The sequence below is a fragment of the Pogoniulus pusillus genome, chromosome Z, assembly GCF_015220805.1.
Source record: "Pogoniulus pusillus isolate bPogPus1 chromosome Z, bPogPus1.pri, whole genome shotgun sequence".
In the NCBI taxonomy this organism is placed as follows: Eukaryota; Metazoa; Chordata; class Aves; order Piciformes; family Lybiidae; genus Pogoniulus; species Pogoniulus pusillus.
Window position 1 is genome coordinate 100,837,249 of NC_087309.1, and position 7,550 is coordinate 100,844,798.

Here is a 7,550-nt window from a genome sequence, read left to right on the forward strand (position 1 = left end):
AAATAATAATGATGACCATGAATGGGAAAGTTTCTTCATGTATAACATCAACTGCCACTTGAAATTAAGTCTTCTCTGTGTTTTGAAAATACTAGATTTTGCTACTGCATTACATAGAAAATGAAAGTGTCTCATTTGTATTAGTTTGAGATGGTACATACTGAAATAATAATGTCTTACAGTGGTTTCAAAACAGGATAGATTAATGTGTTGGAAGCTGAATGTTTTCAAATGGAGAAAAGCATTCAAATTAAGTGAAGGTCAAATTTCTTGTGGTTGAACCCAAAAGTAAATACAGAACATATTTTGTTTGTTTGGATCTTTGGAGTACAAACTGTTTTTCATAGTGGAGTAGTTGTATTACACTAAAGCAAGCACTGCAATGCATTGCATTTCAAAACCACATATTTATGAACTAGGGAAGGTACTGGCATCCAACACAAGCAGTCTTCATCACATAAACTGGAAATAATTCTGAAAACTGAAACCTTGAAAAACACACCTTTGTTTTCTAAATTATAACATACAAAGGAAGGGGGGGGGGGGAAGCACCTGAACTGAATGTTGATACCACTGAGATCTGTCAGTGAAAAGCTGTTTTTCATGTGTGACTTTCTTACATGAGTCTATTTCAGACTGGTCCTTGATAATGGCTACATTTGAAGCATCCTATCTTGCTAAAACCCATCAACCTCTTCATGATCCAGCTCTTCATGATGCAGTAGTTTACCTTAACTCCTATACTTGTGTTTCACTAGGAAAATGTATGATAAAGATAAAACCTGTACCTTTTCTAAGGTGAACTGCAGTAGTTTACCTTAATTCCTATACTTGTGTTTCACTAGGAAAATGTGTGATAAAGATAAAACCTGTACCTTTTCTAAGGTGAACTGCAGTAGTTTACTTTAATTCCTATACTTGTGTTTCACTAGGAAAATGTATGATAAAGATACAAGCTGTAAATTTTCTTTGGTGATAATGACTGTTGAAATTTTGCTAGTGAAATTAAGAAAGATTGTAGCTTAAGACAATTACTGTTCAGAATTGTTTTTAGGAGGGGTGTCTGGAAATTTTTTAACCTTGGAAAATTATCCTGTTCCATTCAAAAAGGAAAACAAAATCCTTCAAGATTTCCATCAAAGAAACCATGAATGAGAAACTCAGTGTAGAAAATGGCATTTTGTTATTGAAACTGCTACTTGACTTCAGGCATCAGGTCCATGCATAGGTGCTGCATTGTGAGATCTTTGGCTTAAGCAAAAAATTGTATGCAGGGAATACTCTGATCAAAAATTCCTGCCAACTCTGATTCACTTATTAACAGCTGTGATTGCCACTAATCACCATTTCCCTAAACCCGCATACTGCAGAATTCCTAACCTGCTGAATCAGTGATAAACAAACTGCTCTGTACTGATTTGTGAGTGGTTGCACTTGGGAATTAATACGTGCTAGGGAATTACGACATTTCTAAGCAAATAATGATGTTGAACATGAAAATGCTAGCCTGTGATCCACTGAAACACAAGATGAATCTCCATATTTCTGAAGGAGGAGTAAATTAAGCTCATTAGTTTTAGGGATACAAATAAGCACAGTGTATCTAACTGTAATAGCCACAGCAGAATGCCCTTTAATAAGATACTTTTGCATGCCTGAAGCCTGTCAACCTCTTCGAAAAACAGCATGCTTGTCCCTCTTCCTTTCCTCAAGCCCAGCCAACCACTAAGCAGCACTGGTCTATCATCACAGCAGAGACAGTGTAGGTCACAATCTTTAATCTCCTTTATACAGGCACCTTTATAGCATCACTACATAAGTGCCAGAAAAAAAGGAGTAACACAGACTCTTGGGCCAAGTGATACAACTCCTGTGTGTGGCAGAGCTTTAGAACTGTACTGCTTCATAAGCTGAAAACATCCCAGTCACACCTAGTCAGACTACCTCAAGCTCAAAAACATTTAAAAATCTACTTTTCAAGGCTGTCCTCACAATAAAGGTGACAAAAAAGGGGAATATATTTAAACAAACTCTAAAATATGGATCAATATTCTACAGCCCATTATTCTTTCATCAGTGGCCTATGATTTTTCAGATCACAATTGCACTTTAGACAGCTGCAACTCTAATGTCCTGATTGCTTAACTTTTGTAAGGTTCTGTTAATTAAGAAAACAGGAAAGAGAACAGAGGTTACCTAATGGGAGGCTTCGTATGAGTATCTGCAAGCTTTTTGGTGGTGGTTGGTGTTTTAAACAGCAGAGACACCACTGACAATAAGTTTAATTACGAGAGCTGTGATTAGTTCCTCAATTGCCATGTAACAGTAGACCATGTGCACATTGCACAGTCATTTGGGCAGAACTACCATGTAGGCAAGCCTATGGCTCATTCAGCTTGGGCAAAGTACATGCTTATGGTTAGAAAGAATTTAAAGAACTAGTAGGAAAATCAATTATTTCTGTCTGTCTGTGAATCTATCAATCTAATCTAATCCAAACTCCCTCAAGCCCACTCCTGCACACTATCTTAGAAATTACACAAGTTAACAAATTTCCAGTAGACCTCTGATCTCATTTTCCTCTGTAAACACTGACAATAACCCCTATATCTCTTCCTTGTTTCACATTCCTCTCTGCTAGTCCCTTCACCCAAACAATTGTATAACCAGAAGGGTACATGCAATACCATTTAAGTTTCATAAAAGAAGCCACTAATAAAAACAACATGACTTTTATGCATTCACTCCAAACCCAAGAAGTTTTATAGCTCTCATTTGGACCCATATAATTCACCAAATATGCTAGCATAACACATGCAATTTCTCTGGCATGAATAAAACTGGTTTTAATTTGGAGTCATTACTGTGTTCATGAAATAAAATTAATGTGGGTTTGGAATTAAAGTTTCATTTATGGTGGAAATGTCTGTCCACCTGGAGAAGATATTCCAGAGCAATCTGAAGAGAATATTTCCTCTGTAGTCCTCCCCAGTGGCTTGATAGGATTCATATTTTTTATCCTAATCAAGCAGTTCTGCAGCAAAGTCACAACCTTCACTGATTTTCTCATCTGGCAGTCCTTCAGCAAGCTTCGCCCTGTGCAGCAGAGTCTCCTAGTAGCCCCTTGACTCCTTCTCCCCCATCCTATGTTTGTGAGTCGTTTTGTGAATACCAGACTTTTGCCTGATTCCAAACAAGGAAGTTAAATGGCCCCTTATGCAGAAAACCTGGAGTTAGAGCTGTCTCTCCAGCTAAGCGGAAGGTCTGCAGCTCACTGTGTGTGCTGTGAGCCAGTGGATTAAAGGATCTGCCTAAATATGAAGCTGTGAACCCTGCCTGCACATCAGACCACCAATAACCAGTCCTTCCCCAAAGCTCTCACCCACTAAACCTTTACAAAGAACAACACAATTTCTGCAACAGTTCTGAAGGAGAGGATAGATTTGGGTTATCCTGAAACCCAGAGACTCTAGGGAGGAAAAAAGAGAACAATCCTGTATTGGCAAAAGAACCATATGGTGTAAGAATTAACTTCAGGATAACAGCAAATCATATTTTAATACTTTTGCACTGCCCTCATGCTGCCACTCCATGTGGTAAGAAGGTCTTTGGTCATAAGTCACTTCCAAACCTTCAGCACGATGTTTAAACAGGAAAAGATGAAATAAGGAGAAAGCCACTGGCAGCAGTTATTCTGGCAGTGGACTGTCTCTCTCTTTTTTACAGCTCTACCTAAGTTAAAATACCCCACATTCAGCCTCTCCACTGCTGTCCAGACACAGCTCTGCTTTGGTCATCCATAAGGTCTGCAATCTGAAGCTGACAGCCTCAGCATGTACTCAGCCCGTGTGGGGCTCCCAGTGTCGTGGGGCTGTGTCCAGTCCAAACTAGACAGAACAGGGAAGAGAGCAGTTGCATGACTGTTTAACAAGAAGCAGACAACGTACACGGGCTGTGCATTGCAAGGCTCATTGAGGCTGCAGTTCCCTTAGCTTTTTAATGAACCGAGCTTGGTGCTAATGGTACCATCACCAACCAGCTCATTGAGATACAGTCCACAGGAGCAGCCTAAGAGGAAGTGTGTGCCAGCACTTTTAGACAACTCTCTGGCAACCTTTCTCATCTCCATTAGTGACTCTAGTCCTTTTAAACACATTTGAACTGCTGTTTGGAATTTCACTGCTGAGAATTGATGAAGTAGGCCAGTAGGAACAACTGATGAGAATTGATGAAGTAGGCCAGTAGGAACAACTGAGAGAGGCATCTGAAATTCCACAAGCATGTCCTCCTACAAACAGGTATGGTTGTCACAGTGCACACCAAACAGTGAGTGGATGCTCAGCACTGGTAAGGCCACACCTCGAGTACAGTGTCCAGTTCTGCACCACTCACTACAAGAAGCACATTGAAGTTCTGGAGTGTGTTCAGAGAAGGATGATGAGGATGGGGAAGGGCCTGGAGCACACAGACTATGAGGAAACCTGGTTGATTCTATGATTCTATGATTATCAGAGGAAGCTGAGGTTGTTCGGTCTAGAGAGGAAGTTGAAGGGAGACCTCATTGCTACCCAAAGGGAGCTGGGAGAGAGGAGGGGGCCAGCCTCTTCTCCTCAGTGGCAAGCACCAGGACAAGAGTAAATGGTTTCAAGCTGCACCAGGAGAGGTTAATGCTGGATGCTAGGAAATATTTCTTCACAGAGAGAGTTATCAAACATTGGAATGGTCTGCCTAGAGTAGTGATGGAGACACCCCTGGAGCTGTGTAAGCAGCATGTGGATCTGGTGCTTAGGGACATGGCTTAGAATTGACCCCTAAACTGGTTTGAGGGTTGGGACTGGATGATTTTTGAGGTCTCTTCCAACTGGATGTCTTCTGTGATTCTATGATCTTGAATGAGTGCACAACACCTTGCAGAGGAACAGAAGCCAGGATGTGCCACGCCGGACTTCACTGGAGGTACTTGTGAAGATACCTATCTTGAGAAGCTACAAAGGAAAGACAGAAAGACTGCCAGCCCTCCCGGGTGCAGCAGGCTTTTTGCATAGATGCAGGTAGGCTTGCCTGTGACATACAAGATGCCAGTGCGTCTCAGGGAGGAACAGAACCATGAATTCTGTCCTTGGGTGGCCCAGACAATTTCTGACACCAAGTAAAACAGCATCACACTTGGGGACAGGATGGCTGCTTGAATCACAGAATTTCTTAGATTGCAAAATACCTTCGAGATCACCAAGTCCAATCATTAGTTTCACACTGACAAGTCCTTGACTGAACCAAATCCCCCAGCACAACATCTCATCACTATGAATTGCTATGGTTGGAAAGGACCAGGAAGGTTGGAACTGCTCCAAGAAAGAACTCCTGAAGGCACAGGAGTGTGGCCAGTAGGACAATGGAGGTTATTCTTCCCCTGTACTCAGCACTGGTCAGGCCACAACTTGAGTACTGTGTCCAGTTCTGGGCCCCTCAATTCAAGAAAGATGTTGAGGTGCTGGAACATGTACAGAGAAGGGCAACAAAGCTGGTGAGGGGCCTGGAGCACAAATCCTATGAGGAGAGGTTGAGTGAGCTGGGCCTGTCTAGCCTGGAGAAGAGGAGGCTCAGGGGTGATCTTACTACTGTCTACAACTACCTGAAGGGACATTGTAGCCAGGTGGGGGGTGGCCTCTTCTCCCAGGCAACCAGCAATAGAACAAGGGGACACAGTCTCAAGTTGTGCCAGGGTAGGTATAGGCTGGATGTTAGGAAGAAGTTCTTCCCAGAGAGAGTGATTGGCATTGGAATGGGCTGCCCAGGGAGGTGGTGGAGGCACCGTCCCTGGAGGTGTTCAAGAAAAGACTGGATGAGGCACTTAGTGCCATGGTCTAGTTGACTGGCTAGGGCTGGGTGCTAGGTTGGACTGGATGATCTTGGAGGTCTCTTCCAACCTGGTTGATTCTATGATTCTATGACCACCAGGATCAATCATGAAAGACCTTTGCTGTTTTATCATAGCACAACAAATCTTGTAAAGACCATTTTGAATACAGAGCCCATTCCAGCTTTATTCTCTATGCATTTTTGCAGACTGTTTGGTCAAGTTTGTTTAGATGAACCTTTGGTGGAGGAGATGTGGGTGCCACATACATGGCTGCATGAGAAATTTCTTAGATGTATACACAGGCTACTGGTCATGCAGGCATTCTGCAAACGCCTGAAGATGTGAAATTCAACCTGTGACCCACCACAACTCTGCTGACTGAGTGATTAAAATGGTACCAGTAGGGGGTTGTGGATTGGGCTGTGAAAAGCAGAAGTAAACAGGGAGACCATACACTTGTCCATCCAAGCAGCTCACAGTCATTAGTACAGGCTTGCTTACAGATTCAGCTCTGGTGACACATTTATCATTCTGCAGAGAGAACCTAGAAGGGGATTTGCAGGAGTCCTGATGGCTGACCAGCCAAGAGAGGGACACTGGGGGCCTGCCTGTACTGTTCCCAGACCCAAACTGGGTGGGAAAGCAGTGGACTACAGAGCAAGTGGGTCTGTCACTGCCTTGTGGATGATGGGTCAAGTCAAATGCCACTAGCACCTTAGCCACAGGAATACTTTGTGCAAAAAAGAGATGTCTTGACCTCCAGTTCCTTCCCAGCCAGTCCACACTGTCATGGCCTTCACAACACACAAGCCCAAAACTTCTGCAGACAAGAAATGTGGCTGCTAAGCTAACATTGAAGTGTGACTACTTTTGCATTTCCACCCATACAATAGAGGCAATAACCCTACCTGAGCTCAGTGAGCATATTGGGGTAAACACTGAACACCCAAAACTGCAAGGACAGAATATTTTTCTTAAGAGGTTTGCAAGCTGCTATGATATTTAGAGAAGTGGCACAAGATCTTTTCTCTGTGTGTGTGAAATTAACCGTTCACCTTTAGCCAGCTTTGGCAGTGCTTGGCTGCTTTCCTTGCTCCTAGTAAAATTATGAATACTCTGTGCAGAAGTTGAGAAATATGTTTTGTGCAAGACTTAGGCTGTTTTTCTTTAAGAGTTATAAACAGACAGTGATTCAATTTGTGACATTTTAATTTCCAGTTCCTTCAGTGTTTCATGCCCTGCATATGCTGTAATTTGGTATCAAGGAGCTTTATGAGGTTGCCCTTAGTCCATTAGCAAGTCCTGATCTGCCTGTTAGTGTAGGCCTAAGTAAAACTCAGAAATAATTTTAGCATTTAATGGGATGTGCTACTAGAAAGATAAGGTCAAATCTGCTCAGGCAGGAAGGCAGCAGTTTCTCTGGCTTGAACCTATTTCTCCCTTGAAGTAAGTGACACTTTTCCTCCACCCAATCATTCTTGTCAGGCAGAATACATCAGAGCAGCTACATCTGTTTAAGAGGAATTTTGTGTACACTTCCAATGTTATATTTCCTCTTACAAAAATAGTCAACAGTGCTTTGCTATTTAGGGAGGAAATGGGAGTGCACTGACACAGTACCTGACCTGTCTGTGTCTGCAATACTGCAGACAGCACTCTGCTGATACTAACAGCAGACCTCTTCTAGTAC